The following is a 23,270-nucleotide window of genomic DNA, read 5'->3' as shown; positions in this document are numbered from 1 at the left end:
GTGTGGTTTCGATATCAGCATAATTGTGGCTTCATAGAAGGTTTTGGGTGGGGTTCCTTCTGTTTCTATTTAAACCACACACACTGAAGCTAATAGAAAGGAAACTGGGAAAGACCCTTGAGGACACTGGTACAGGGACAATGTTCCTGAACAGAACACCAATAGCTTATGCTCTAAGATCAAGAATTGACAAATGGGACCTCATAAAATTACAACGTTTTTGTAAGGCAAAGGACACCATCAAAAGGACATATCAGCAACCAACAAATTGGGAAAATATCTTCACCAACCCTGTATCTGACAGAGGGCTAATATTCAGTATATACAAAGAACTCAAGAAGTTAGACACCAGAAAACCAAATAACCCTATTAAAAATGGGGTACAGAGTTAAACAAAGAATTTTCACCTGAAGAACTTCAGATGGCTGAGAAGCATCTTAAAAAATGCTCAACATCATTAGTCATCAGGGATATACAAATCAAAACAACCCAGAGATTTCACCTTACACCAGTCGGAATGGCGTAAGTTGAAAACTCAGGAGACTGGAGGTGTTGGTGATGATGTGAAGAAAGAGGAACACTCCTCCACTCCTGGTGGGAATGCAAATTTGTACAACTACTCTGGAAATCATACTGGCAGTTCCTCAGAAAACTGGGCACATCACTTCTGGAGGACCCTGCTCTACCACTTCTGGGCATATACCCAGAGGATTCCCCAGCATGTAATAAGCATACATGCTCCACTATGTTTATAGTAGCCCTATTTATAATAGCCAGAAGCTGGAAAGAACCCAGCTGTCCCTCAGCAAAGGAATGGATTCAAAAAATGTGGTATATATACACAATGGAGTACTATTCAGCCATTAGAAACAATGAATTCATGAAATTCTTAGATAAATGGATGGAGCTGGAGAACATCATACTAAGTGAGGTAACCCAGTCTCAAAAAATCAATCATGGTATGCACTAACTGATAAGTGGATATTAGCCTAGAAACTTGGAATACCTAAGACATAATCCACATATCAAATGATGTCCAAGATGAACTGAGGAATATCCCCTGGTTCTGGAAAGGTTCAGTGCAGTAATATAGGGCAATACCAGAACAGGGAAGTGGGAAGGGGTAGATGGGGAAACAGGGGGAGGGAAGAGGGCTTACGGGACTTTCAGGGAGTGGGGAACCAGAAAAGGGGATATAATTTGAAATGTAAATAAAAAAATACATCGAATAAAAATAAAAGATATGTAATCAAATAAAAATGTAATTTCCTTGAGCAGTTGAAGCATGTGAGAAAAATACCTAATAGAGAAAACATAAACCAAAACCACCAAAAATAAAAATATCAAGCAAACTAGCAACAAACAATACCCAGACTCAAAGATTTAACAAGTCACTAGTATTCCATCATTTGTTTCACATATCATTTTGTACCTTCAAGAATCAATTTCACTATCTCATCCTCTGTTTAGCAACCTGTAAATCTTAGATTCCTTTTTCCTCAAGATCGCTGTTTTATGCTGTGCCTGAATATTTCAGTAGTATTTTGAGGAGGATTACACAGTTTGTGAATGAAATGTTTTAAGCTAATAAGTAGAATCATATTGCCTTTGTTTCACATGTCCCTAGGATTTCATAGTCCAGGGGAAGGACCTAGGATTAAAAGGAGAACATTAGGGTTAAAGAGATAAGGCTTGGCAGCGGCGGCGGCGGCAGCAGTAGCTGGTCCAGCTGAAGGGCCATCAGCGGTGGAACCAAGGCGACACAGGGTCCAGTTAGGCCCTGCGCCCACGACCACTGACCTTCGCTGACCAGCTGGGCGGCAAGTAGCTGCGGTTCTGCGGAACCTTTCGCTGCACGGAAGCCACTTCGGAACTCGGCTTCCCGCCAGTCAGGAGAGACTCACCTCCATCTTGATTCTGGGCTCCAGAGATCGGACAGAATGAGGTACACAAACATAATCCTAGGCCCAACACCGCAGGGGTCTGAGCCTGATGGGTGTTGGCCTGCACCCAGGCCCTGGACTGTTCGAGTGGCCATCTGGGCGCCAACCCAGCCAGGAGTTTTTTTTGCCCTGGCCAGCGCACGCGCCGCCATTTTGCCTACAGGACCCAGAGTGCTCGGGAGGGCAGAGACGGCTAACAAGCGTAGCCTGAGGCTAACAAAACGGGGGTCTAGGCCCCAAAAGGCACAGGACTGACCCCAAGAACTGGGCGGCTTGGTGGGCCATCTGTGTGTCAACCCGCCCAGGAGGTTATTAGCACAACAGACTCTCCCAGTGCTTTCGGGGAGCGCGGACGCACACGCCCGCCATCCGGGTCACCTGGCAGACCCAATTAACAGTCATAGCCCTAGGGGAACTTTGCTCGGTCCTTGGCCTCCCAGGCTTTTGCCTGGACTCAGGGCCTGGGCGACAAGGCTAACCTAGTGTGCGCCAGCATGGTTGGGGAAATCGGCTGCCCAGCAGAGTGAGCGGAACACAGGGGAGGTCACAGCAGCATACACCTTCGGAGCTCCCTGGGGGTGCACACGGGTTCCATCTGGTCCACAGACACAATCTGGGGCAAGGCCTCAGGCAGAAGCCCTCAGGTCAACTCTCTCTGCTTCAGATCAGCCTGGGTGGCCGCACCACATCTCCAGGTCCCTCAAGAGGCTAGTGGGGGCTTCCAGGCGGCGAGCTGGGAGAACTCGGTGTGCTCCAATAAATCCTGCGGGCCCCAGCGGGAGCCTTCAGGTGCCTGCTTCGGGATCTGAACAGCCTGGACAGCAGCACCCTGTCTACAGGCAGTGCAGGGTGTAAGCTGTGCACCAGAGGCCAACGGGGAAGGGGCAGCTTGCACTGGTGAGTCCAGCACTGACAAGACCAAGTAACACCAGTGAGAGCTAGATGGCAAAAGGCAAACGCAGGAACGTCACTAACAGAAATCAAGGCAATATGGAAACATCTGAACCCAATTCTCCTCTACCAGCATGTCCTGGATACCCCATCACACCAGTAAAACAAGATTTGGATTTAAAATCACTGGTCATGATGCTGGTACAGGAACACATGAAGGACATACTTAAAGAAATTCAGGAGAAAATGGATCAAAAGTTAGAAGCCCTTGCAAGGGAAACACAAAAATCATTGAAAGAAATCCAGGAGAATACAAAAGCCAACAAGGAGGAAATGCAAAAAACACTTAAAGAAATACAGGAGAACTTTGGTCAACAGGTAGAGGTCATGAAAGATGAAACACAAAAATCTCTTAAAGAAATACAGAAGAACTTGGGTCAACAGGCTGAGGTCATGAAAGAAAAAACACAAAAATCTCTTAAAGAATTACAGGAAAGCACAAACAAGCAAGGGAAGGAGCTAAGCAAAACCATTCAGGATCTAAAATCAGAAGTAGAAACAACTAAGAAAACTCAAAAGGAGACAACTTTGGAGATAGAAAGCCTTGGGAAGAAATCAGGGGACAGAGATGCAAATATCAACAACAGAATACAAGAAATAGAAGAAAGAATCTCAGATGCTGAAGATTCCATAGAAAACATGGACTCAACAGTTAAAGAAAATGCAAAATGCAAAAAGCTTGTAACCCAAAATATCCAGGAAATCCAGAACACAATGAGAAGACCAAACCTAAGGATTATAGGCATAGATGAGAGTGAAGATTTACAACTTAAAGGGCCAGCAAATATCTTCAATAAAATTATGGAAGAAAACTTCCCTAACCTAAAGAGAGAGATGCCCATGAATATACAAGAAGCCTACAGAACTCCAAACAGACTGGACCAGAACAGAAATACTTCCCGTCACATAATAATCAAAACACCAAATGTTCTAAACAAAGAAAGAATATTAAAGGCAGTAAGAGAAAAAGGCCAAGTAACATATAAAGGAAGACCTATCAGAATCACAGCAGACTTTTCTCCTGAGACTATGAAGGCTAGAAGGTCCTGGGCAGATCTCATGCAGACTCTAAGAGAACACAAATGCCAACCAAAACTACTATATCCAGCAAAACTCTCAGTCACCATAGATGGAGAAACTAAGATATTTCACGACAAAACCAAGTTTACCCAATATCTATCCACAAACCCAGCCCTAAAAAGGATAATAGGAGGACAACACCAATACAAGGAGGGAAACTTCACCCAGAAAAAAGCAAGATAGTAACCTTTCATCAAACCCAAAAGAAGTTAAGCAATCAAATTTAAAAAATAACGTCAAAAATGATAGGAAGTAACAATCACTATTCCTTAATATCTCTTAACATCAATGGACTCAATGCCCCAATAAAAAGACACAGACTAACTGACTGGATACGTAAATAGGACCCTACATTTTGCTGCTTACAAGAAACACACCTCAGGGTCAAAGACAAACACTACCTTAGAGTAAAAGGCTGGAAGACAATTTTACAAGCAAATGGTCTCAGGAAACAAGCTGGAGTAGCCATTTTAATATCAGATAAAATTGACTTTCAACCCAAAGTCATCAAAAGAGACTCTGAGGGACACTTCTTGCCGGTCAAAGGAAAAATACAACAAGAAGAACTCTCAATCCTGAACATCTATGCTCCAAATGCAAGGGCACCCTCTTTCATAAAAGAAACTTTATTAAAACTCAAAGCACACATTGCACCTAACACAATAATTGTGGGTGACTTCAACACTGCACTTTCCTCAATGGATCGATCAGGAAAACAGAAACTAAACATGGACACAATGAAACTAATTGAAGCTTTGGACCAATTAGATTTAACTGATATATATAGAACATTCTATCCTAAAACAAAAGAATATACCTTTTTTTCAGCACCTCATGGTACCTTCTCCAAAATCGACCATATAATTGGTCACAAGACAGACCTCAACAAATATAAGAAGATCGAACTAATCCCATGCCTCCTATCTGATAACTACGGAATAAAAGTGGTCTTCAATAGCAACAGAAACAATAGAAAACCCACATACACGTGGAAATTGAACAATACTCTACTCAATGATATCTTGGTCAAGGAAGAAATAAAGAAAGAAATTAAAGACTTTTTAGAACACAATGAAAATGAAAACACAACATACCCAAATCTATGGGACACAATGAAAGCAGTGCTAAGAGGAAAACTCATAGCCCTGAGTGCCTCCAAAAAGAAAATGGAGAGAGCATACATTACCAACTTAATGACACACCTGAAAGCCCTAGAACAAAAAGAAGCTATTTCACCCAGGAGGAGTAGAAGGCAGGAAATCATCAAACTCAGGGCCGAAATCAATCAAGTAGAAACAAAGAGAACCATACAAAAAATCAACAAAACCAGGAGCTGGTTCTTTGAGAAAATCAACAAGATAGATAAACCCTTAGCCAGATTGACCAAAGGGCACAGAGAAAGTATCCAAATTAACAAACTTAGAATTGAAAAGGGAGACATAACAACAGAAACTGAGGAAATCCAAAAAATCATCAGATCCTACTACAAGAGCCTGTACTCAACACAACTGGAGAATCTAGAGTAAATGGACAATTTCCTTGACAGATACCAAATACCAAAATTAAATCAGGACCAACTAGACCATCTGAACTGTCCCATAAAGCCTAAAGAAATAGAAGGAGTCATAGAAAGTCTTCCAACCAAAAAAAGCACAGGACCAGATGGTTTCAGTGCAGAATTCTACCAGACCTTCAAAGAAGAGTTAACACCAATACTCTTCAAACTATTCCACAAAATAGAAACAGAAGGAACACTACCCAATTCCTTCTATGAAGCCACAATTAGGCTGATACCAAAGCCACACAAAGATCCAACAAAGAAAGAGAACTTCAGACCAATTTCCCTTATGAACATCGATGCAAAAATACTCAATAAAATTCTTGCCAACCGAATCCAAGAACACATCAAAACGATCATCCACCATGATCAAGTAGGCTTTATCCCGGGAATGCAGGGTTGGTTCAATATACGGAAATCCATCAATACAATCCACTACATAAACAAACTCAAAGAACAAAACCACATGGTCATTTCATTGGATGCTGAAAAAGCATGTGACAAAATTCAGCATCCTTTCATGCTTAAAGTCTTGGAGAGAACAGGAATTCAAGGCCCGTACCTAAACATAGTAAAAGCAATATACAGCAAACCGGTAGCCAGCATCAAACTAAATGGAGAGAAACTTGAAGCAATCCCTCTGAAATCAGGGACCAGACAAGGCTGCCCCCTTTCTCCTTATCTTTTCAATATTGTACTTGAGGTACTAGCTCGGGCAATTCGACAACATAAGGAGGTCAAAGGGATACAAATTGGAAAGGAGGAAGTCAAACTATCATTATTTGCAGACGACATGATAGTCTACCTAAGTGACCCAAAAAACTCCACTAGAGAGCTCCTACAGCTGATAAACAACTTCAGCAAAGTGGCAGGTTATAAAATCAACTCAAGCAAATCAGTGGCCTTCCTATACTCAAAGGATAAGCAGGCTGAGAAAGAAATTAGGGAAATGACCCCCTTCACAATAGCCACAAACAGTATAAAGTATCTTGGGGTGACTCTTACCAAACATGTGAAAGATCTGTATGACAAGCACTTCAAGACTCTGAAGAAGGAAATGGAAGAAGACCTCAAAAAATGGGAAAACCTCCCATGCTCATGGATCGGTAGAATCAATATAGTTAAAATGGCCATTTTGCCTAAAGCACTATACAGATTCAATGCAATACCCATCAAAATCCCAACTCAATTTTTCACAGAGTTAGAAAGAGCAATTATCAAATTCATCTGGAACAACAAAAAACCCAGGATAGCTAAAACTATTCTCAGCAACAAAAGAAAATCTTGGGGAATCAGTATCCCTGACCTCAAGCAATACTACAGAGCAATAGTGTTAAAAACTGCATGGTATTGGTACAGTGACAGACAGGAGGATCAATGGAACAGGATTGAAGATCCAGAAATGAACCCACACACCTATGGCCACTTGATCGTCGACAAAGAGGCTGAAAACATCCAATGGAAAAAAGATAGCCTTTTCAACAAATGGTGCTGGTTCAACTGGAGGTCAGCATGCAGAAGAATGCGAATTGATCCATCCTTGTCTCCTTGTACTAAGCTCAAATCCAAATGGATCAAGGACCTCCACATAAAGCCAGACACTCTGAAGCTAATAGAAAAGAAACTGGGGAAGACCCTTGAGGACATCGGTACAGGGAGAAAGTTTCTGAACAGAACACCAATAGCGTATGCTCTAAGAGCAAGAATTGACAAATGGGACCTCATAAGGTTACAGAGTTTCTGTAAGGCAAAGGACACCATCAAGAGGACAGATCGGCAACCAACAAATTGGGAAAAGATCTTCACCAATCCTACATCAGATAGAGGGCTAATATCCAATATACATAAAGATCTCAAGAAGTTAGACTCCAGAAAGCCGAACAACCCTATTAAAAAATGGGGTAGAGAGTTAAACAAAGAATTCTCACCTGAAGAACTTCGGATGGCGGAGAAGCATCTTAAAAAATGCTCAACTTCATTAGTCATTAGGGAAATGCAAATCAAAACAACCCTAAGATTTCATCTTACACCAGTCAGAATGGCTAAGATTAAAAATTCAGGAGACATCAGGTGTTGGAGAGGGTGCGGAGAAAGAGGAACACTCCTCCACTGCTGGTGGGGTTGCAAATTGGTACAACCACTCTGGAAAGCAGTCTGGCGGTTCCTCCGAAAACTGGGCACCTCATTTCCAGAAGATCCTGCTATACCACTCCTGGGCATATACCCAGAGGATTCCCCACCATGTAATAAGGATACATGCTCTACTATGTTCATAGCAGCCCTATTTATAACTGTCAGATGCTGGAAAGAACCCAGGTATCCCTCAACAGAAGAGTGGATGCAAAAAATGTGGTATATCTACACAATGGAGTACTATTCAGCCATTAGAAACAATGAATTCATGAAATTCTTAGGCAAATGGATGGAGCTAGAGAACATCATACTAAGTGAGGTAACCCAGACTCAAAAGGTGAATCATGGTATGCACTCACTAATAAGTGGTTATTAACCTAGAAAACTGGAATACCCAAAACATAATCCACACATCAAATGAGATACAAGAAGAAAGGAGGAGTGGTCCCTGGTTCTGGAAAGACTCAGTGAAACAGTATTTGGCAAAACCAGAATGGGGAACTGGGAAGGGGTGGGAGGGAGGACAGGGGAAGAGAAGGGGGCTTACGGGACTTTCGGGGAGTGGGGGGGGCTAGAAAAGGGGAAATAATTTGAAATGTAAATAAATTATATCGAATAAAAAAAATAACAATAAAAAAAGAAAGAAAAGGAAAAGAGAAGAAATGACTTAATGTGCCCAAAGTAAACCATTATTGAAGCATAATTAGTAAACTTATATTTCCAAATAAAAGGATTAACAGAGATTTATTAATGTGCATTTAAAAATATTTTAAATGTTTGAAAAAGATCAATAAAATTAGCAAATACTTTTCTTTCTTAAAAAAAAAAGAGATAAGGCTTGGGAAATGAAAAAAAGGAACTAATGAAAACAAATGAAAAGGTATGGCTCTTACTAGGGTGGGGGGAATGAAATACAAAATGAAACAAAGGACCAGAAAAATATACAAAGAGAAATATACAAATGTTTACTCTAATATTATGAAGGTATTACATTTTATATTAAGTAAGAGTATAATCCACATAATATTATAAGTATATGTGTATGAATATATATGTATATACACAAAAATATTCTCTCTCACTTTCTCTCTCTCTCCCTCTCTCTCTCTCTCTCTCTCTCTCTCTCTCTCTCTCTGTGTGTGTGTGTGTGTGTGTGTGCATTTCTAAAATGAACTTATACTACTTGGTCTAACAATTCTCACAAAGAAACATAAAGTAATAAATTCTACTTCCAGGCATGAAAAACATTTTTAATGGATGGTTCATCAAGTTAGACCTGATGATGCCCAAGAATATATAAATTATACTTGAGTCTCTAATTTTTCTTTCAGAGCTTGAAAATCAGAGGGTTGAAGATACCTCAAACATAGGAGTCAGTTAATATGATTTGGGGCAAACATAAAAGCCTCCTTATTACAGGGTAACTAACACAATACCAAAAAATACTGTGCAAAAATTCTAAAGGCGATTAAGTGCTCAAAATTCTAACCTAGGTACATCAGCATCTATATACTGGATGTAGTTATCAACATGATTATATGTTGAGAAATGTCAAATAATGCACACTCTAATGTTAGTGGTAGCCAACTGATGTCTAGGTTGACTAAGCCTTCTAAATTAGGGAAATAATGAATGCTACTAGAAACTTAAAGAACTTTCCAAGTATAGCATTGTTTTGGATTTAGAAAAGAATCTACTACCTCTACATTGTTTGACTACCATTATTCTTTATGGAGTTCTAGGCCTTATTCTTATAATCAAAGATAAGTGCAAGCATCACCCCTTATCAGAGATGTTTACATGTGCAGCAACTGAGTCCATCACAGGTCTCCACAACTGTCTTATACAGAGGGAAAAACATATTCAGTGAATTTTAGACACATCACATAGATCTTCAAAACTGATCCTGAACATAATCCCAGGGAACATTTTGATATAGGGGGCATAACCTTTCTAAGAGCAAGAATACCAGTAACACTGTTTTGATATATGATATAGGGTAGGAATTATCCTTTCAGATATTACACTACAACTGTATTAATCATAAAAAAGAAGATCTTTATTTATTTTTATGTTTTACACAAGGGTTAACCTGGGAGGATAACATAATATATTGAACTGTACCCTCTTATGCCTGTGTGTAATTAATACAGAATGGCATTTGAAGAATTTGGAATTTTGAATGAGGAGATAATTTACCTGTAAGGAAAGGTTTGAAGCCCTTTTAAGACACAGTTAATTCAGTTCACTGATGGTTCTGTTCTTTAAAAAGAAAATGATTCTTTATGGCTTGTTCCAGAGAACAGTGCAGCTGTGTAAACAAGGAAGAAAACAGTAAATGTTCTGAACACAGAGTTCCTTTATTAGGAAATCAATATTCTTTAACAACATTATAGCTACCATAATTTCAGGCATACACCTATTTTTGGGTCAGAGAGTTTAAAAAAAAACTGCATATATCACAGTGATCTACAATGTGCCATAATTTAGTATATTTACATACAGTGAGAAAAGGAAGGTGTCTGATTTGAAATTTAATTTGTAGAAAACAAGTCAAATGCAGTTTCTCATTTTGAGCTACCCAATTTTAGTTTGTTTACAAAGAAAGTACAAAATAATCACTTGAGTATTATGTTTCTCTTGATTTATATTTGATTGAAATTCTAAAAAATATTTTATTCACCATTACTTAATAGTCATTTAGTTGATATTATCTTTTATTTGTCTTAACTTTTCCCCTTCTCTAAAATAACTAATACTGCGCTATACTTCCATGATTAAAATTATTTAACATGATTAATACCTTAATTAAAAGAATTATTTCATGAAGTTATATCCAGGAGATTATTTAAACATACTACTCTGAATTTTCTGAGAATTTGTGTCTGGAGTATTAATGAAGAAGAAGATTATCCTTTATTTGATTTTTGAAGCAGTAGAACAGGTGGATCTCTCTTTTTCTACAAAATCTGCATTTGTTGCTTATCAACAGTTCCTGAGGCTACTTGGTTTCACAGACTACAGACTCAAGCAATCACAATTTAAAACATGTGAGACACCTCAGTTATGGCTGTTTTAGTTAGGATTTCTCTTTCTACCATGAAAAAGGACAAAAAAACCCAGCAAAAAAGAAATAAAAATAAAAAAAGAAGTTGCAGATATTAGAGTTTATTTGATTTGCACTTCTCTATTGCTGATAAGCATCTAAAAATATCAGAATAGAACCATTACTGGGTAGGACCTGCTTGTAGAAGCTGTGCAGAAATCATTGGAGTGCTGCTAATTATTGGCTTCTTTCAAGTGACTTGCTGAACAAGATTTTTTTTTTCAGAATTCAAGAACACAAGCCTTGGAAGGAAATCTTTCAAAATGGTCTTGGCCTTTTCCCACTAATTTCTAATTTAAAATTGATTTTACAGACAGGCATTTGGAGGTCATTTTCTCATATACAGTTTCTTACTTTAAGACAATTCTTTTGCCAAGCAGTATTGGCACATGCCATTGGTCCCAGCCTTTGGGAAAAAGGCAGAGGCAGATTTCTGAGTTGAGGCCAGCTGGTTCTACAGAGTGAGTGTCAGGACAGCCAGGGCTATACAGAGAAACACTGTTTCAAAAAAAAAAAGATACAATTCAGTAGTGTGCTTAAAGTTGGAAAACACACCTATTTTATTTGATGTTTAGTTATTAACAGCTTCCAGAGAAGATATTCCAAATTATACATCAAATCCTGTCTTCTCTATGGCATTGTAGACTGTATATGTAGTTTATGCAATAACTACCAAGGGGTTAGGGAAGACAAGAAGCTCAAAGAAGCTTATGCTATTGAGACTAATATTTGACATAAAGATAATAAAAGGTCACTGTAATATTTATCTCAGGTATTATTTGATTCAACTTCTCCACTAAGAGTCAAGTCACAAGGTCTTAATTTGGCCTCAGGATTGCATCAGCTTCAGGAGAAGGCAAATATTCTGGCAGCCATAGTAAGGAGGTTTGAAAAGCATGCCTACAGAGAAGTGCTTGACAGAATAGTATGCCATACAATCCAGCCTTATGATTAGTAGTGAGTATTAACTAACTGATAGACAGCCAAAGGAGAGTTACAGTTCTTTGCCCCTTGGTATGCTAATGAATACACAAGTATTTGTATGACAGATTAGTAGAGCCATGGCCATTAGAAAGTAAAATATTTCTCCTATTAAATGTGTAGTTCTTAACATTCTCAATGATGCAATACCTTAATTGAAATCCTCATGTTTTTGTGACCTCCTTTTTAAAATTTTCTGTTTTGAATTTTGGCTATAATTTTGCCAGTTATAAAGTGAAATGTATACATCAAATACGCAGGATATTTGTAATATTTAACATGGTCACAATCCCAAGGATAAGATCTCTTCCTTTAAGGTATAGGGTAGGTGTCATATTTTGTTTTAATTTGGTCTTGTTCTTCTGGCATGTTAATTTATTCTCTGTCTTGGTTTTATTCAATATTGTCATGAACTCATATACTCTCAATATACTCTGATAAGTATATTTTATGCTACATTTTTAACCCTCAGAAAAACATATTTATCAAAATGTGGTATTTCAGTACACAGCAAAGATCATTTTCAACTTTTATTTAAATTGGAAGACAAGATAAAATTACATTTCTTTAATCTCTCAGCAACAAGACAAGTTTGTCCATGATTTCCACTCCTGTTCATTGTAGGAACTGAAACTTAAAATACAAAAATTAAGATGGAGCAAAAGTCCTACAAAGGAAGTGAATAATAGAGAGGATGTGTATTGCTGATGTGAAATGTATGCCTTTGTCTTATTCACAAGTACATACAAGTTCACTTAGTGGATTTAGCATTTTGAAAAGGGAAAATTAGTAGTACATAAAATTGCATGGGAAAGTGATGAAAGAATAGCATACAGATGGCGGAAGTAGGACTAGTGTTTTGTAGGGTTTGAGGAAAATTTTGTTTCATGTGTTTTATAAATTTCACTACAATTTAGAAAAATATTTCATATTCTTATGCATAATTATCTTCAATAATCTAAATGACAGTTAAGTCTTACCAAGATAATAAATATGTTGGAAGTATATCCTTAAACACTGTTGATAGATTACTAAAGTGTAGCCACTATTAAGATCAGTCCTTGGCTTTTCAAAAAATATCAAACTAGAAGTGTCATCACCCTAGGACAAATAACCAAACAGACTTTGTATTCTTCTGTATCAATATTTGAACAACCATGTTAATTTTTTTGTGTCCATGATAGTGAAAAAAGAGAATTAGTTTAGCTTTCCACAACCTGAATAATGTATAATAAAAAATGGCACATGTATACAGTGCAATATTACTGGAAAATAAAGAAAAAATAAGTTTTGAAATTTGCAGGAAAATGGAAAGCCCTTGTACAAATTATCCTGATTGAGGTTTTGTAGGCATAGAAACATATATACAAACTTTTGTCTCTCATATGTGGTGATAAATTTATGTATTATGTGTGTTCAAATGAGTGTAAATGTGGAGGAGGCCAATTTACTACAAATGTTTTGTTGGAAGGGTATTCATTAATGAAAGTGGCATACTAGAATTTTTGTAAAGTGAATTTCTGGAAGTGCAGAAAACTATAAAAGGGAAAAATGAAGTGAAAAATGGGAAAGTAAAAGGTCCAGAATGGGTAAAGATAATATGGAATCCTACAACCTTGCAATCAGTAAACGTAACCAAAAATAGGTTTATCACACACATGGTATGAAAGAATTCAGGTTACAACAGGAATTGATAATTTAAGAATGGTCTGGATCAATAAGAAGGAGGAAATGTATGGCAGAAGCTGAAATATGCAAACTAAGGATTGCTTAATAAGCCTATGAAAACCTAATATTTTGTAAGTTAATTAAATGTATATATGCTAATTAACTGTATATATAACATTTTAATTGTGGATAGTTATCTTACAGAGCCCTTAACTCACCTTGAAACTTCATATGCTAAACATCTTTATTGTGCAATATGCTCAATATGCTTATATTTCATATTCTCACAAAACTATACACTGAACTCTCAACACTCAATTTCTCACCAAAAATTCCAAAATCCTTCCACAATCCTTCCTAAAACACAGTTTCTTCTGCTTTAGCAATAATCCAAAATCATAGTACCAATTTAGTTTCTGGTATCTTTTGCTGAAATGAAACATTCTGGAAAAACAATTGTAGAAAATAAGTTTATTTGTTTAACAATTCCATATCACTGGTCATCCTCTAAGGAAGTCAGTCCAGATCCAAAACACAACAGGAACCTGCAGGCAGGAGCTGATACAAAAGCCAGGGATGGATTGTTTCACTTGACTTGCTAAACAGAATCTCAGAACACCAGCTCATGGAGGGAATTGCTCAAAATGGGCTTGGCCATTTTCCATTAATTACCAATTTAATAAATTAGTTACAGACAGATAATTGGAGATCATTTTCTCAATTGTGGTTTCCTATATTCATATAACTCTGGTGTGTATGTAAAGTAGCAAAGGTGACCACTGGTAAACTCATATGTTTTATTTGAAGTTTGGTTATTAACCTAGCTTCTTCATAGGACATTAACAATCACACATCAATTTTGTCTTTCCTATATGAATGGATGTTGTCTATGTTGTTTATACAATTGCTATGAAAGAGTTAAGGAAGACAAGCATCTCAAAGTAGCTTATGACCTTGATTTCGCTATTTGACATAATGACTAAAAAGTATCACTGTGATATTTAGATTATTTATTTGAATCAGCTGCTCCACTGAAGTCAAGTCACAAGGACACTTTCTGAATCTGGCCTCAGGATTGCATCATTTTTAGTGGAAGGCACAGAACCTTGTAGCCATAGTAAGGGGTTATTAGAGGCATGAAAATAGACAAGTGATTGGCAGTATAGTTAACCATACAATCCAGCCTTAAGACCCATAGTGAGTCTTACCAAACTGAGTGGCAGCCTTAGGATAGTTAAAGTCCTTTACCTAGTGGTATGCTAATGAATGCACATGGATTTAAATGACATATTCATGGCCCAAATCCATTATGGTTTATAATACTTTTCCCTTTAATCTAGTAGTTTTCAACATTTCTAAAGCTGCAACACTTTAATAAAATTACTTATAAGTGGTGACACCTATTCTTACATTTTCTGTTGTAACTGCATAACTAAAATAATCATACTTACAGTCAAATAAGCATGGGAAAATGTTTTTGTATATATATATATATATATATGTGTGTGTGTGTGTGTGTGTGTGTGTGTATGTATATTCTTTTTCATAGAACTTTAATTTAGTGGCTTCATTGCCAGTGATGTGTTTTCTCATCATTCTGCTTTTACCATAAATGTTCACTGAAGGACTGGTAAGTTTAAAATGGATAATGATTTTATGTATACCTAACAACTTTGTGAAATTGAACACACCCAAAAGATCTGATAGTGGACAGTATTTTGAGAGAATTTTGGTGCACTTGAAAAGACTATGATTATAACAGAGTAAATTTACACTCTTCGCTACAGGCAGGTATAAGGGCCACCAGTGACAGATGGTAACTGGACCTGTCATGGACAGAACAGTACCCCATGACAATGGAGATGTACTACAAATATACTGTACTTGCCAAACTCCAATAGCATAAATCAATTGCATAGATCAGCAAGATACTAAGCTGATTGTCATGTGTGTCAGTTGCAAAAAATGATGTGTTGGATTCAGATATGAAGCAAGTCTTCTGTTGGAATGTTTTCAAAGTGAAACATGAGGCTGGAGCAGAAAAATCCAGTAGTATACCAATAATTTCATTTTAAGAAAGACTGATTGTTAGGACTAATAGTCAAAAATATTTATTAACCTCTGTTCCATAAGGAATCTGCTTATTTGGAGACATTCTCCATGTTATCAATGCTCCTGAGGACGAGTGGTGGCAAGCCAGGCAGGTCACCTCAGACAGTGAAAGTGACAAAGTTGCAGTGATTTCTAGAAAACACAGAATTGAGAAGAAAGAATGTGCCTGATTAAAAATGGCCAAATTAAATTCTAAAACAAGAGGAGATAAAGGATCATTCAATGACAAGCATAAAAAGAACCTCTTTTCCTGAAAATTTCTTTGCTACAAGAACAAGGATCAGAGTGAGCAGGAAATGATTGATGCTGACCAGCAAGTAACTTCTAATGCCAGCGATGGTGAAAGTAGTTACTATGGTCAAGGTCAAGAAGAATATGTTTTATCTGATGAGCCAGTGAATCAACAAGAAGTTAATTATACCCGAACAGTCATCACATTAGGACCTATGAAAGACAGAGGAAATGGTGACTTAATGTCAGAATTTCCTGACAAATTTGGATCCTGTGTCCCTCATACAAATAGACCAAAGAGTGACTATGAGGTGGATGGAAGAGATTATCATTTTGTGACTTCAAGAGAATAGATGGAGAAGGATATCCAGGAGCATAAATTCATTGAAGCCGTCCAGTATAACAACCATCTATATGGAATGAGTGTTCAGTCTGTGCGAGCAGTGGCAGAGAAAGGCAAACATTGTATTCTTGATGTGTCTGGAAATGCCATAAAGAGGTTGCAGATTGCACAGCTTTACTCAATATCTAGTTTTTGTAAAGCCAAATCCATGGAAAATATCTTGGAAATGAACAAGCGCCTAACAGAAGATCAGGCCAGACAAACATTTGAGTGAGCAGTGAAGCTGGAGCAGATGTTCACTGAACATTTCACAGCCATTGTTGAGGGAGACATTCTGGAGGACATTTACAACCAAGTGAAACAGATCATCAAAGAGCAGTCTGGTCCTTACATCTGGATCCCAGCAAAAGAAAAATTATGAAAACAGAAGATGCTCTTTCTCTTTTCTATGGTCTCTTCTCTTATCCTGCTCTGGAGTCTGTCTTCAGTGTTCCTCCACACTGACGCAGAGCCCCTCTCCTCATGGTCAGCAGTCGTGCCTGTTTTTGACATCTGTGTCCCTTCATATTGTGTCATCTGTACTATTCTGTGTTACTATCGGTTTCTGGCCACTTTTCAGAACTGAAGATGAATGGCCCGACCAACTATCTAGGGTTTGGGGAGATGCAAAATTGTAAAATTCCTTAATGTTAAAGGGAAAGTAAACTTTAAGAGATTTTCAGAAAAGCTTTATATACATTCTTTTCCAATTTCAGTACAAATGAGGAAAAGTGGTTTTAATCCGTGGTTCAGTGGACCATGAGCACCTGTGCATGCTTAGCTCTAATAGCGCGGATGGCCTGTGTATCAGCTCTCAAGTTCTTTTGACTTTTGCATCAAAGTAATCATTTCATTACAAACAATAAGAAAAATACGCGCTTACTTCAAAATTAATGTCTGAGTTAACTCATAATATCAGGGGGGCCGTTCGTGACTGATGGCAGGTCGTTCCTGTGAGTGCCCTCCCTGGAGTACTCACCAATCATCTGTGTAGCACAATGCGTGGCCAGTGGCTCTGGAGCGGCCAGAGGCTCTAGAGTGGTGTCCATACATTGTGGTCACGACTCTGTCAGGCGCAGAGAGCTCACCTTACACAGAACTGCAGACAAGAAAGCATTTGGACATGTAGCAGTCATGGCAATGGGAAGGAATCCCATTCACAGCCTAAAATGTTAATGGATGCTTAACGAGGGGTCAGATTTTAATGACTATTTAGTCCACAATAACTGTCTATTTTTATTATATATATATATATATATATATATATATATATATATAAACTTATATAAACTTTTTTAACTAAAGTCTGTAACTATGGGAATTATTTGCTTTACATAGTAGCATATACAAGCATATATATTTAAAATATATTTTTCTTTTGCCACCTACTTTAAACTTTTTGTTTGGTTTTTAAATTAAATATTACTTGGTGGGACTTATTGTCCTTTATCATGTAAACTTAAGACAAGCAAGTGGTGGTGGTGAGGAGAAACCTCTAGGGAGATTAGATTGTGAGGCGATGTCAAGCCTGTTCTCATCTTTCCTAGAGAAGTTCCAGAAGGTTCCTAGGTTTTCTATCAGTATTGTGTTCTTGTCATGGAGTTTGATTTTGGTCCTCTGCCTTTCCTCCTAGTACTCCTCATTTTATTAAGAGACAAACAAACTCCATTTTTAAGATTCCCCCAGACACTCCATCTTGCATAGCTGCACTGATGTAGAATTACACACATCTGACAGTAAATAGCTTCAGAAATGTCAGGGAGAGGCAAGATGCCTGCACAAATCACATTCTATAGGCCATTATTAATATCACTTGGCTTCCCATTGCTCTTTGGAATTGTTTATTCGATATGTGATTTTTGGCAACTCTTTAAAATGTCCTGAATGAGTACTGGGTTGTAAAGAATTGTCACTTCCATTTATGAGAAAGAGAAGAACAGCTAATAAATTTATTGTAAAATCAAAACAAAAAAAGGAATCTGCTTAAATCTCAAGATGTAAATACACCCTCCTTAGATGTGTAGCATGTAAATAATTTTAAAAATGATTGACTTCAGAACTCGGCCTCCCACCAGTCAGGAGAGGAGCATCCATCTTGGTTCCGTACTCCAGGAATCGGACAGACTGAGGTACACAAACATAATCCGAGGCCAACACCGCGGTGGTCTGAGCCCGATGGGCGTTGGCCTGCACCCAGGCCCTGGGCGGGTCGGGGGGCCATCGGGGTGCCAACCCAACCAGGAGGTTTTTTGCCCAGGCTTGCGAGCGCGCCGCCGCCATTTTGCCTGCAGGATGACAGAGAGCTCAGGTGGGCAGACCTGTAACAGGCATAGCCTAAGGCTAACAAAGCGGGGGTCCAGGCCCCAAAAGGCACAGGACTGACCCCAAGAACTGGGCGGCTTGGTGGGCCATCTGTGAGTCAACCCGCCCAGGTGATTGTTAGCAAAGCAGACTCTCCCGGCGCTTTCAGGGAGCGCGGGCGCGCACGCCCGCCATCTTAGTCACCTGGCAAACCCAATTAACAGTCATAGCCCTAGGGGAACTTTGCTCGGACCTTGGCCTCCCAGGCTTTTGCCTGGACTCAGGGACTGGGCGGCCAGGCTAACCTTGTGTGCGACAGCCCGGTTGGCAGATCGGCTGCCCAGCGGAGTGAGCGGAACACAGAGGAGGTCACAGTAGCATACACCGTCGGCACTCCCTGGGAGTGCACACGGGCTCCATCTGCTCCACAGACACAATCTGGGGCAAGGACTCAGGCAGAAGCCCTTAGCTCTACTCTCTCCGCTTCCGGATCCAGATCAGTCTGGGCGGCAGCATTACATCTCCAAGTCCTGCAAGTGGCTAGCTGGGCTTCCTGGCGGCCAGCTGGGAGAAGTCAGTGTGCTCCAGTGAATCCAGCAGGCCCCAGCAGGAGCCTTCGGGTGCCTGCTTTGGGATCGGAACAGCCTGGGCAGCAGCACACTGTCTACAAGCAGTGCAGGAGGTAAGCTGTGCACCAGAGGCCAACTGGGAAGGGGCAGCTTGCACTGGTGAATCCAGCACTGACAAGATAAACTAACACCAGTGAGATCTAGATGGCAAAAGGCAAACGCAGGAACGTCACTAACAGAAATCAAGGCAATATGGCAACATCTGAACCTAATTCTCCTCTACCAACATGTCCTGGATACCCCATCACACCAGTAAAACAAGATTTGGATTTAAAATCACTGGTCATGATGCTGGTATAGGAACACATGAAGGTCATACATAAAGAAATTCAGGAGACAATGGATCAAAAGTTAGAAGCCCTTGCAAGGGAAACACAAAAATCATTGAAAGAAATCCAGGAGAATACAAAAGCCAACAAGGAGGAAATGCAAAAAACACTTAAAGAAATACAGGAGAACTTTGCTCAACAGGCTGAGGTCATGAAAGACAAAACACAAAAATCTCTTAAAGAAATACAGGAGAACTTTGGTCAACAGGCTGAGCTCACGAAAGAGGAAACACAAAAATCTCTTAAAGAATTACAGGAAAACACAAACATGCAAGTGAAGGAGCTAAGCAAAACCATCCAGGATCTAAAATCAGAAGTAGAAACAACTAAGAAAACTCAAAGGGAGACAACTTAGGAGATAGAAAGCCTTGGGAAGAAATCAGGGGACAGAGATACAAATATCAACAACAGAATACAAGAGATAGAAGAAAGAATCTCAGATGCTGAAGATTCCATAGAAAACATGGACTCAACAGTTAAAGAAAATGCAAAATGCAAAAAGCTTGTAACCCAAAATATCCAGGAAATCCAGGACACAATGAGAAGACCAAACCTAAGGATTATAGGCATAGAGGAGAGTGAAGATTTACAACTTAAAGGGCCAGCAAATATCTTCAATAAAATTATGGAAGAAAACTTCCCTAACCTAAAGAGAGAGATGCCCATGAAATTACAAGAAGCCTACAGAACTCCAAACAGACTGGACCAGAACAGAAATACTTCCCGTCACATAATAATCAAAACACCAAATGTTCTAAACAAAGAAAGAATACTAAAGGCAGTAAGAGAAAAAGGCCAAGTAACATATAAAGGAAGACCTATCAGAATCACAGCAGACTTTTCACCTGAGACTATGAAGGCTAGAAGGTCCTGGGCAGATCTCATGCAGACTCTAAGAGAACACAAATGCCAACCAAAACTACTATATCCAGCAAAACTCTCAATCACCATAGATGGAGAAACTAAGATATTTCATGACAAAACCAAGTTTACCCAATATCTATCCACAAACCCGGCCCTAAAAAGGATAATAGGAGGACAACACCAATACAAGGAGGGAAACTTCACCCTGGAAAAAGCAAGGTAGTAACCTTTCATCAAACCCAAAAGAAGTTTAGCATTCAAATTTAAAAAATAACGTCAAAAATGATAGGAAGTAACAATCACTATTCCTTAATATCTCTTAACATCAATGGACTTAATGCCCCAATAAAAAGACACAGACTAACTGAATGGATACGTAAACAGGACCCTACATTTTGCTGCTTACAGGCAACACACCTCAGGGTCAAAGACAAACACTACCTTAGAGTAAAAGGCTGGAAGACAATTTTACAAGCAAATGGTCTCAGGAAACAAGCTGGAGTAGCCATTTTAATATCAGATAAAATTGACTTTCAACCCAAAGTCAACAAAAGAGACCCTGAGGGACACTTCTTGCTGGTCAAAGGAAAAATACAAAAAGAAGAACTGTCAATCCTGAACATCTATGCCCCAAATGCAAGGGTACCCTCTTTTGTAAAAGAAACTTTATTAAAACTAAAAGCACACATTGCACCTAACACAATAATTGTGGGTGACTTCAGCACTGCACTTTCCTCAATGGACCGATCAGGAAAACAGAAACTAAACAGGGACACAATGAAACTAATTGAAGCTTTGGACCAATTAGATTTAACAGATATATATAGAACATTCTATCCTAAAACAAAAGAATATACCTTTTTCTCAGCACCTCATGGTACCTTCTCCAAAATCGACCATATAATTGGTCACAAGACAGACCTCAACAAACATAAGAAGATCGAAGTAATCCCATGCCTCCTATCTGATCACTATGGAGTAAAAGTGGTCTTCAATAGCAACAGAAACAACAGAAAGCCCACATACACGTGGAAACTGAACAATACTCTACTCAATGATACCTTGGTCAAGGAAGAAATAAAGAAAGAAATTAAAGACTTTTTAGAACACAATGAAAATGAAAACACAACATACCCAAATCTATGGGACACAATGAAAGCAGTGCTAAGAGGAAAACTCATAGTCCTGAGTGCCTCCAAAAAGAAAATGGAGAGAGCATACATTACCAGCTTAATGACACACCTGAAAGCCCTGGAACAAAAAGAAGCTATTTCGCCCAGGAGGAGTAGAAGGCAGGAAATCATCAAACTCAGGGCCGAAATCAATCAAGTAGAAACAAAGAGAACCATACAAAAAATCAACAATACCAGGAGCTGGTTCTTTGAGAAAATCAACAAGATAGATAAACCCTTAGCCAGAATGACCAAAGGGCACAGAGAAAGTATCCAAATTAACAAACTTAGAAATGAAAAGGGAGATATAACAACGGAAACTGAGGAAATCCAAAAAATCATCAGATCCTACTACAAGAGCCTATACTCAACACAACTGGAGAATCTGGAGGAAATGGACAATTTCCTTGACAGATACCAAATACCAAAATTAAATCAGGACCAACTAGACCATCTAAACAGTCCCATAATGCCTAAAGAAATAGAAGGAGTCATAGAAAGTCTTCCAACCAAAAAAAGCACAGGACCAGATGGCTTCAGTGCAGAATTCTACCAGACCTTCAAAGAAGAGTTAACACCAATACTCTTCAAACTATTCCACAAAATAGAAACAGAAGGAACACTACCCAATTCCTTCTATGAAGCCACAATTACGCTGATACCAAAGCCACACAAAGATCCAACAAAGAAAGAGAACTTCAGACCAATTTCCCTTATGAACATCGATGCAAAAATACTCAATAAAATTCTTGCCAACCGAATCCAAGAACACATCAAAAGGATCATCCACCATGATCAAGTAGGCTTTATCCCGGGAATGCAGGGTTGGTTCAATATACGGAAATCCATCAATACAATCCACTACATAAACAAACTCAAAGAACAAAACCACATGGTCATTTCATTGGATGCTGAAAAAGCATTTGACAAAATTCAGCATCCCTTCATGCTTAAAGTCTTGGAGAGAACAGGAATTCAAGGCCCATACCTAAACAGAGTAAAAGCAATATACAGCAAACCGGTAGCCAGCATCAAACTAAATGGAGAGAAACTTGAAGCAATCCCACTGAAATCAGGGACCAGACAAGGCTGCCCCCTTTCTCCTTATCTTTTCAATATTGTACTTGAGGTACTAGCTCGGGCAATTTGACAACATAAGGAGGTCAAAGGGATACAAATTGGAAAGGAAGAAGTCAAACTATCATTATTTGCAGACGACATGATCGTCTACCTAAGTGACCCAAAGAACTCCACTAGAGAGCTCCTACAGCTGATAAACAACTTCAGCAAAGTGGCAGGTTATAAAGTCAACTCAAGCAAATCAGTGGCCTTCCTATACTCAAAGGATAAGCAGGCTGAGAAAGAAATTAGGGAAATGACCCCCTTCACAATAGCCACAAACAGTATAAAGTATCTTGGGGTGACTCTTACCAAACATGTGAAAGATCTGTATGACAAGAACTTCAAGATTCTGAAGAAGGAAATGGAAGAAGACCTCAAAAAATGGGAAAACCTCCCATGCTCATGGATCGGCAGAATCAATATAGTTAAAATGGCCATTTTGCCTAAAGCACTATACAGATTCAATGCAATACCCATCAAAATCCCAACTCAATTCTTCACAGAGTTAGAAAGAGCAATTATCAAATTCATCTGGAACAACAAAAAACCCAGGATAGCTAAAACTATTCTCAGCAACAAAAGGAAATCTGGGGGAATCAGTATCCCTGACCTCAAGCAATACTACAGAGCAATAGTGTTAAAAACTGCATGGTATTGGTACAGTGACAGGCAGGAGGATCAATGGAACAGGATTGAAGATCCAGAAAT

The 23,270-nt window shown here is 38.8% G+C and overlaps 1 pseudogene; it reads left to right on the top strand.

Annotated features, from left to right (window-relative positions):
- Positions 1-13,337: 13,337 nt before the first annotated feature.
- LOC127691961 (disks large homolog 1-like) lies at positions 13,338-16,527 on the top strand (annotated as a pseudogene).
- Positions 16,528-23,270: the final 6,743 nt, after the last annotated feature.

Source organism: Apodemus sylvaticus, chromosome 9 (assembly GCF_947179515.1).
Source record: "Apodemus sylvaticus chromosome 9, mApoSyl1.1, whole genome shotgun sequence".
Taxonomy (NCBI): Eukaryota; Metazoa; Chordata; class Mammalia; order Rodentia; family Muridae; genus Apodemus; species Apodemus sylvaticus.
This window is presented reverse-complemented; position numbering and strand designations above follow the sequence as displayed.